At 33.6% G+C, this 9,631-nt stretch overlaps 1 long non-coding RNA gene across 1 annotated transcript; it reads right to left on the bottom strand.

Annotated features, from left to right (window-relative positions):
• Window positions 1-2,037: 2,037 nt before the first annotated feature.
• Window positions 2,038-7,589, bottom strand: LOC131738095 (uncharacterized). Its single transcript, XR_009329615.1, has 2 exons — window positions 7,510-7,589; window positions 2,038-2,101 (listed from the first exon to the last, which is right to left on the bottom strand). It is a non-coding gene; the product is annotated as an uncharacterized LOC131738095 (long non-coding RNA).
• Window positions 7,590-9,631: the final 2,042 nt, after the last annotated feature.

Here is a 9,631-nt window from a genome sequence, read left to right on the forward strand (position 1 = left end):
TTGTATGTAAAGAATTAATGCTAGGACAAATGTAAATAGAATAAAGCTAATTATAACTAGGGCTTCTGTTTTTCGGTTTTTATTAATTGTATTTTTCGGTGCTTATTTTTAGCTATTTTCGAGTTTTATGTAAATCGTTTTTTTCGGGGCTTTTGTTTTTGATATACTGTATGAAATTAGTGTTTTCAGTTACTTTCCGAAATGCTTGAGCATTTTTTTTTAAATATGTATAGTAACTCAACAGTACTAGCACACTTAAGTTGTACCTTCTTTCCTTTGCCGTCTTCCACAATGAAATTCCTATGGTCACGGGCACATTCTTCTGGGGTTTTTGTGTGTAGGCATTTTTTTACATTTTGCCATAATTCTGTTATAAATCCTTTGTATTTTAACTGTAATACAGCTTTAAATCCCGCTAACGCCTCCATTCCTGATTGTAATCTCATTTTAAATCTCCAATAGAAATGTAGGAATGTGCTGTCACTTAGTAGTTGGGATGGGTTTAAAGTATTCAGAACGAATCAATGATAGATACAAGTCAGGAAGGCGGGACATTGCCCAGCAGCACTGGAAAATGTATTTATTATTATTTTTGTAGTAGGTTTTATTTTTTAATGGGGAGAAGGAAAAGTCAACGTGAACTGATTAACCATTTCCACAGTTTTTCTGTGTTTATTGGCTATCTACCGATTATTTTTTTTTTGTATCGGGGTGTTTTATCGGGTTTTATTGGTTAAAACTGAAACTAATTATAATTTAAGATTTTAGGAATTAAGAGTGTAAAATTGAAATTTGTATTTATAGTTTTAGGAATAATAGCGGCTTTTTAACCCTTTAACACTAGAACCGCCACGGCAGTCATTTTTGAGGTTTTCAAATTTAAATTACTCTGCGTGTCTGAAAGTTATGCGGTTGTCCATTTATGACGTTTCCTAAATACATGTATTAAACACGATTTAAAAAAAAAAAAAAAAAAAAAAAAAAGCACTTGGTTTTGATGACTTACAGGGTCACCGTACTTTGCAGTACAGGCTTGAAACACATATCATTGGATGTTCACTTCCTGATAGTTTGTTTTTTCATGTGACATCACTGAGAGAGGGGCATTTAGTGTCTAAAGGGTGGAGACAGTTTACAGCAGCTCGCAGAGACAAAAGCAGAAACAAAACATCACGACTTGTTTAGAGCTAATCTAAAAAAGGGGAACACTGTAAATCTGATGTATTTGACTTATAATATTATTCGAACATTTATTTTGTCTCATGTGTTTTTACAACATTTATAAGCTATAATATTTAATGAATAAATGTATCAGGTACATTTTGTTCCCCTTATTAATGATAATAATGGAATGAATAACTATTATTTTTATTTATACATGTTTATTTTGAGAAAATAATCGAGAGTAGTGTCCATTATTGCTTATAAAGACCCTGAGAATAAACGTGTATTATGTCATTGCAATCACTCAGGTGAAACAATGTCTTGTGGTTTCAATATTTTTCCACAAAACTTTCAGGAAGTATTGTAAGGTCCCTTGGATCATAGATTAACACATTTTTATACATGTATCTCTAAGCAGAATACATAATAAAAAACACAACTTTAAATTATATATATATATATATATATATATATATATATATATATATATATATATATATATATATATAAGTACTTTTATAAGTACTTTATAATTGTGTTGAAAAAAAAGTTTGTATGGTTTATGAAGTACTTTATAATGTTCCCCAGAGTGTTCTGAATAAAATGACACAATTTCCAAGATGCTACTGTAAAAATAGATTTTTAGTGAATTTTTATAGGAAGAGAGACAACGACAGCCAAAAAACATCTGGTCCTGGGGAGGCATTCCCCTGAAAAATGCTTGGTCCTCAAAGGGTTAAATTACATATTCGTTTTATATTGTCTTTTCTATTATACCCTGGCCCTCTTGTGGCTGTTAGTCAAAATTTATTTCTGCTGTGTTGTTGTTTAATATTGCCTGTTGGAAAATAAAAAAAAACACTTGATTCTTACCTGTTGTGGTCCCTCCTCTCTCATTGTCCAGTGGTCTGGATGGTTACCTCAAAATCTAAAGAACCTATAAAGAGGGGAAAAGAGAAACATTAGTTATTTATTAAATATTACCTACCATTGTCACGAGTCCCCACGTGACAAACTATACACCATTAGGTGTCTGCAGATAGTTGATTTATAAGGATAATTGAAATTATTTAGGAAGTATTGCTGTACCACAACTACTGCATGGTACAAAGCCATTTCAGAAAATGATTAATTGTATTATATGCAGACATCATGAAAATAATTCAGTTTCGACTGTAAATTCAGCCTCTGCTGTGTACTTTAGATATAATATTTATTTATTTCTTAGCAAACACCCTTATCCAGGGCAACTTACAGTTGTTACAAGATATCACATTATTTTTACATACAATTACCCATTTATACAGTTGGGTTTTTACTGGAGCAATCTAAGTAAAGTACTTTGCTCAAGGGTACAGCAGCAGTGTCCCCCACCTGGGATTGAACCAACAACCCTCCGGTCAAGAGTCCAGAGCCCTAACCACTACTCCACACTGTTATTAATACAGTCCACCTGACCTTTTAATAAAATAATCGATGAAAAGATTGGTTGTCGACTATCAAAGACAGACTTTAAGATTAAAATCCACATTTAATCTACAATGCATAATACAAACTGCATTCCAATGGAAAAAATAAAGCGAAAATACTTTTTAACTTGCATGAATTTTGCTGTTACCTTTCAAAGCACAATTTTAAGGATCATTATCTTTTAAGTTACATACCTGATTAAAATGTATATCCTAGACTATACAACGATAAGGACTACAGCATCACAAAAACATTAGGCTTATATTACACGTGCAATTCTGTAAACATCCTATGTATTTTACAATATTTAAAATATAAAATTTAAATAAAAAGCGTGTGTGGATTTATGTACATGTTGCTGAAAGACATTCTGCATACTATTTCTATGTTAATTCAACAGTGTCATTTAACATTATAGCTTTCATTTTACAGTAAAAATCTAACATGGATTAAGTAAAGCACATGCTGGAAACATGTATATTTAACCTTCAAGTCATTTTCACAGATTACCTAAATTGCATTTTATGCTAATGTAATTTCATCCAAGAAACAATAAACACAAAGAAATCAAGCTGGCATTTTTCTGATTGCGGATTCTGACCAGGATATATATATATATATATATATATATATATATATATATATATATATATCCTTTTGTTATGACTCATAATAACCAAGACTTATTACCAGCAGTTTCCTGATTGAGCTGTGCTTTGGGAAATACTCTCTATCTACAGCATATAACTGACAAATGTGTTTTAACTTAGGCAGTTCAACATTATTTCCTTTTTTTTCTCTTAAGCGATAATGAACAACTTATGTGAACATTTTAAAATAGGAAAGGGAACCCAAGCAAGTTTCAAATGTAAATATAAAGACCTCATCGCCATAGAATATTCGGTATCAGCAGAAAGGGTATCATTCAGCTAATACTATTAACCTTCGAGCTAAAGGAAAACCTAAGGGGTGTGTAGACAAACCACAAAGGGCTCAGGTTGACATTATCAGGTCTTGGATATCATGGGCAGTTGTAAGTTTGGGGATCATAACCTACCACCCACAGAGCCACACTGCTCCTAGACACATAGTGATAGGCATTTCAGTGATATTCCCCATTCACATGTTGAAAAGGCGTGCTGAATGTGATTGTATTTGTTTGATACAGCTCCAGAAAATCCATCTTAAAAGCTAAACACAGTAGAAACAGAAATTGAGACTTTTCCCCCAAAACATGTTCCAGTTAAGATCACTATACAGTACCTCAAAAAACTAGGTGATTAACTGAGAAAAGAGGGATCTGTGATACTGTAATAGTGTCTCTGCAAACAAAAAGGTAAGATGTAAGAAAATGTGGTACCATTCTACTTGTGAGATGTCTTGCTCATTAAAATAGTTAACACATTTTTAAATAGGAGATGATTATCTATTCAGGGATACCAAGATATGTATTAAGTAAAGTTTCTGAGTGAGGAAAAAGGGGCAATACAATCCCCACCCCTAGTCTTGCTGTAAATCATTTGTTGTTTCCAAACTCCTGAACATTAATATATATCCACTATATATATATATATATATATATATATATATATATATATATATATATATATATATGTGTGTCCTCACTAAATCTTTATATTATAAAGTCTATTTCAGAAACTGTGTGCCCTATTCAAAAGGTGTATCCATGCTGTATTTAAAGCATTTGATTAGTTTTGGTATTCACAAGACGTTCTTTGTTTACAAACACTAAAGTAAAAAAAAAAAAAAAGTGTGAGGTAAATGTAATTTAGAAAAAAAAAGTCTTTCATGAACACAGTGAACAACAATATGGGGGAGCACATTCTCCATGTTAGACCTACATACATTTACAATGTAATCGACTGGTATGTTTATGCAGTACCATGGCTCATTAAAATCTGTCTGTCTTACCCTGCTTCAGGCCCTAGTAATCTAAACAGTACTTACAAGCATGAATATCCCCAGCTTGTCTTGTTTTTGGGTCACTTGAGTTGTTTTACTTAGTTTTGTAACCATAATTCACAAGTAACAAACAGGCGGTTGATGGCAATGAGATGCATGTTTGACAATTTGATGAAAACATTTACCATCCCTATTATGTATTAATAGAAAGGAACAAGGCAACTTCAAAGTAGTCAAGGTTTGAATGCTTTATGGTTCATATTCAATGGGATAAAGCTTATAATGTATGCATGTAACGTGTAGACATTCTTGTAAATATTCATGTTTTTACTGCATTTCTTTTTTTTGCTCAATAAAAAGACTTCTGGCTGCAATTAATAGCTACTATATATTTATATTAACATTATAGCTTTCATTTTACAGTAAAAATCTAACATGGATTAAGAAAAGCACATGCTGGAAACATATGTATATTTAACCTTCAAGTCATTTTCACAGATTACCTAAATTGCATATATATATAGATAGATAGACAGATAGATAGATAGATTTGTATATAGTGACTCCTAAAAAGCTGAGACATTCAGAGAGGAAGTAGTCAGTCTTGTTATCAAATAATTAAAAAGCTACTTTGCTAGCCGACAACCAATCCTGTCCCGCCAAAAATTGTATATTGGTAAATTTCTAGTACATTGTAATTTTGCAGTTTCCCATGCCTTCCAATGATTAAACTACGTTTTTATCAAACCACGACTCGGACAATGCTAACTAAGCATACCTGTGATTCACCATTTTTGTCGTTGCTTGTATTTAATGAGTAAGAAGCTTCAAAAAGGCTTTACCTGTTCGGGTTTTTTTTTTTTGGGGGGGGGGGGTTGTTTTTTTTCATCTCTCTTACTGTTTTATTGTGTTCAGGGTCTGGACAGCCTTCCTCATTCCATTCAAATCATGTGACTAAGTGACCTTTCAACTCTGCCAGCCACACCTACTCCACATTTATATAGACAGAAAAAGTACCTTGGGTGTGTCTGATCTGAATGGCTGTTCCATCCTGGCACTTTTCTCCAGACATACTCAAAGGAGCTCAAAGCCAAGTAAAGACTGATTGAGCACCATTCTATAAGTGGTGTGATAATTTAAAACAGTTTTCTGGAAAACCCTTCAATAGCACGTGTTTTTTATGCGTTAGCACTATTGATATTCTGTATTCCTGGCCACTACATCAGGTTAGTATATGATGTGCTGCAGCAATGTTCCATGCCATAATAAGCAGTGAGATATGGTACAATTAATACACCAGCTAAGTTTGCTACTTAACTTTATGAGATATTTCCAAGGTGGCCTCAACGGTGTCCATTAATCTTTAACTGCAATGAAGTGAACCACAATTCTTTGTTGATCTAATACAGCAGAATGTTTGGATTCTTACCTCAGAAAGCACTGAAGCAAGTAATTGTAATCATGCTCCAACTCCTTCTATGCCGCAGGACACAGGGGAAATCCTGTGTTTACATATATACCAGGAGTTTTTTAGACACTAATAATATGACCACCTCTGATTAAACACTGTATAGACCTCTCTGGAGCTCTGGGGCAGGAAGTTCAAACTATCAAATCAACGGTTCTTTTATGGAAAGCTTTGACTTCAACTATTTATGGTCAACTACAGGCCATGTATTGGGTTGTATTGGCAGTTAGTTACTTTCTTTCTGAAGAATTGTATAAAGTTTGTCTAGAAACATTTTCTGAAAAAAAACTTTAATATTTAAACAACTCAGGAATTAAAGTGTGTCAATATAGGCACTTAGGCCAAGATTTTTCTATTTCCCTAATAAGTAAAGTGGAAGTTGTATATCCAGTTTATGGATATGCAATGTGACATTTTTTTATTTAAGAATGAAAGGAGCATATGAAATAGGTGTATTAATTATGGGCCTGGCTGTATTTCTTCACACTAAAACATGTCTTATTTCACGGCTCATCACAATCTAAAAATAGATGTTAAACATAATATTTATTAAAGCAGAAAAAAATAGCGTTGTCACATTCAAAATAATTTTTCTCTAGTTATTAACAGCTAATGTTCTTAAACACTTACTTGAACAACAGTAAATAAAAATGTTATGTCCACCTTTTAAAGACATTCTATTTTCAGCATAAGCAAATAAAAAAAAAAAAAAAATGACCCTTCTTGTGCTGGACAGAGCAGTCTTTGATACAGCTGGTGTCTTGATGACATTTTAAAGAAATCGAGCAGCTCTATGCAATGTGTTCAGTCACTTACCGGCTGCCATGTTCCTAAATTTGACAGGTTGTCCGTCAGTAAAGAAAATGTTTGCTGTTTTTTCTATGTGCTTTTTTTTTGTATATATTTACACTATTCTTTCAGAAATGGGAAATGGGAAGCTTTAAGGCTCCAATATGTCCAGAATGCTGCTGCTCGTATCCTAACAAGATCAAAAGCTTGTGATCATATTTCACCTGTACTATGTCAACTCCATTGGTTGCCTGTTAACTTTAGGATTGATTTTAAAATTGCAATGCTAACCTATAAAGCTCTAACTGGCACTGCTCCTTCATATATTGCCGACCTGCTTACTCCCTATGTCCTGGCTCCCAACCTGCATTCCTATGAGGCTGGTCTGTTGCTTGTCCCCAACTCCAGGCTGCGCGCTCAGGGTGACAGGGCTTTTTCTGTTTATGTACCCAGACTTTGAACTCCTTGCCAAATTATATTAAAAGTTCAGACTCTCTGGAGTTTTTCAAAACTTCTTTAAAAACTTATTATTTTAAATTGGCTTTTAATTGTATCTAACTGTACTTTTAACTGGCTTTTAACTGTACTTAATTGTACTTTTTCTTTTTGTTTGCTTAAATCTTGTAAAGTGCCTTGGGATAGTTGCTATGAAAGGCCCTATGTAAATAAAATGTTGTTGTTGTTAAATTACATACCTGCCAAGTCTCCCAATTTTGTCGTGAGACTCCCGATTTAGAGCATGATTGTCCCATCTCCCAATGAGACTCAAGAAAATCCCGATATTGTAGATTGCCATTTTATATTATTACCGTAAGTAAATATTCTCTAACAAGTGCCCTGCTCGCTCGCTGTCTCGCTTGCTCTACAGTTGCTTTACAGGGGAAACAGTAAAAAATGGTATGTATATATTTTAATTGAGCACCCCTCCCCCAACACACACACACACACACACACACGTAATTATATGGCATCATGTTTTTATGCTACAAAATAAAAGTCCACAGATACAGAATATATAAATGCAGCTGTCTGTTTTGAGGTGCTGTTGGGTTGACAGGTGGAGTGTCCCAGTGTTAGGCAATATAATTCTAGGAGTATCACCATGCCGGTGCTTGTGAGGGTTGTTATATTAGCATTGTTATGTGTCATCTTTCAATTGAAGGGAAAGTCTCATTTGGGATTAATTGTAAGTGTACAACATATCCGGTCGCAATGGCAAATAATATACTTGTGCGTGTCTGTGAGAATGCTTGAACCCTAAACAAACAGTCTTGTTTAATCTAATTTAGTCTGGACCGTGTCAAGCCCCAAATTAGTATTTTTTTTAAATGGGACTATGTGTGGGTTCCGATGCTTTTCAAAAGGCCATTGTTCCATATGGGGTGAGAAGTCATATCAAGTGACTGAATGCATTATGCATGTACTGTATTAAGAGGTGAACTTGCTAGTAGTGTTCTGAAAAGAAAAAAGAGACCTTTATTCATGTCAGCAAACTAAGGTTTTACTGTGTTTATTTATACACACTGAAACTATACCAAGATGGGAAAATAAGGAACAGTGTTTTTTTTTTCTTTCTATTCAGTATTTCAGATCTCATATTTCCAGTTCTTCAACTCAGGAGTTTACAAGACTGGAATTCCCATTTAGAATAGGTTGGATCTGGAATATAAATGTAAGTCCCCTGACTGATTGGAAGAACAAGCTGCTGAAGAATATTCTGATATTAATGGTTTTAAAGGAGTCACATCTGTTCCCAAAGGACTCATTAATTAACACTTGCTAATATGGTTGTGCACAATATGCTATCTTAAGACAGGTGTAACTGTTTTAACTAAATACTATTCAATGAAATGCCATGATATCCAGTACAAAAGAGTTGACGTGGAAGCCCAGCTGCACAGCAGTGAGAACATGCGAATAGCTAACAAGTAAAGACATTCCCGCATTTCATATATTTTATCTGCGATTGCAAATGCATATGTAGTACATTTAGAATTAATCTCCCAAAGCCCTGTGTGACTTCCCCTTGAATTGTCAACAGTAATACCTGTGACTTCAAGATTATTCTTTCAGATAAGATGCAACATTTTCCCATCTCTCTTGATGTGTGTTTTTAAGTATCTTAATATAAACGTCGTCTTATAGCTTGTCTATAGGGTTTAAAGTCTTTATTACTCATTTATTTAAGCAATACTTTGTTTAAGTGCGGTATACAAACAGGTAAATATTTCGAATTCAGAACCTAAAAATAATAATCGTCTTATACACCATTATTTTATAGAAAAATTCCTTAAAATATGTTCTGCTTACTTTTTCTTTGCTTTTTTATACTTGGATATCTGAATAAATGTACACCTTTTTGTTTTGTACTTTGCTCTCTTTTGTGGTAGTTTCAATGGTTGCCGTAGTGATTGAATGTTTATTTTTATTTTTAGCTTAAACTAGTTCCATTTCATATACTACAGAAACCACAGCTGCAGTGTATTGTGACATAACCTACGACAGTGGAGTGATCTGATTGGTTGTAAAGGTTGTGTTTGAGCAACAGTTATCGCACATATAACCAAGTCATCGTATGTTTTCCACAACCTGGACTGTCGTATTGCTGTTATAAAATGTTTGTTTGTTTAAGAAAACATTTCATTGAATGCATCCTTTCACCAGTGCAAAATAGTCCCTATGCTTTAGCTTTAGGCCAAAGTAAGCTTGTAACAAAATTTGCACTATTTGTAAAAAAAAAGAAAAAATGGTCTGTCACTATTAAAAAAAGTACAAACATGTTAATGCAATAGTAATACCTATTACGGTGCTTCTGAA

This window comes from Acipenser ruthenus, chromosome 10 (assembly GCF_902713425.1).
Source record: "Acipenser ruthenus chromosome 10, fAciRut3.2 maternal haplotype, whole genome shotgun sequence".
Taxonomy (NCBI): Eukaryota; Metazoa; Chordata; class Actinopteri; order Acipenseriformes; family Acipenseridae; genus Acipenser; species Acipenser ruthenus.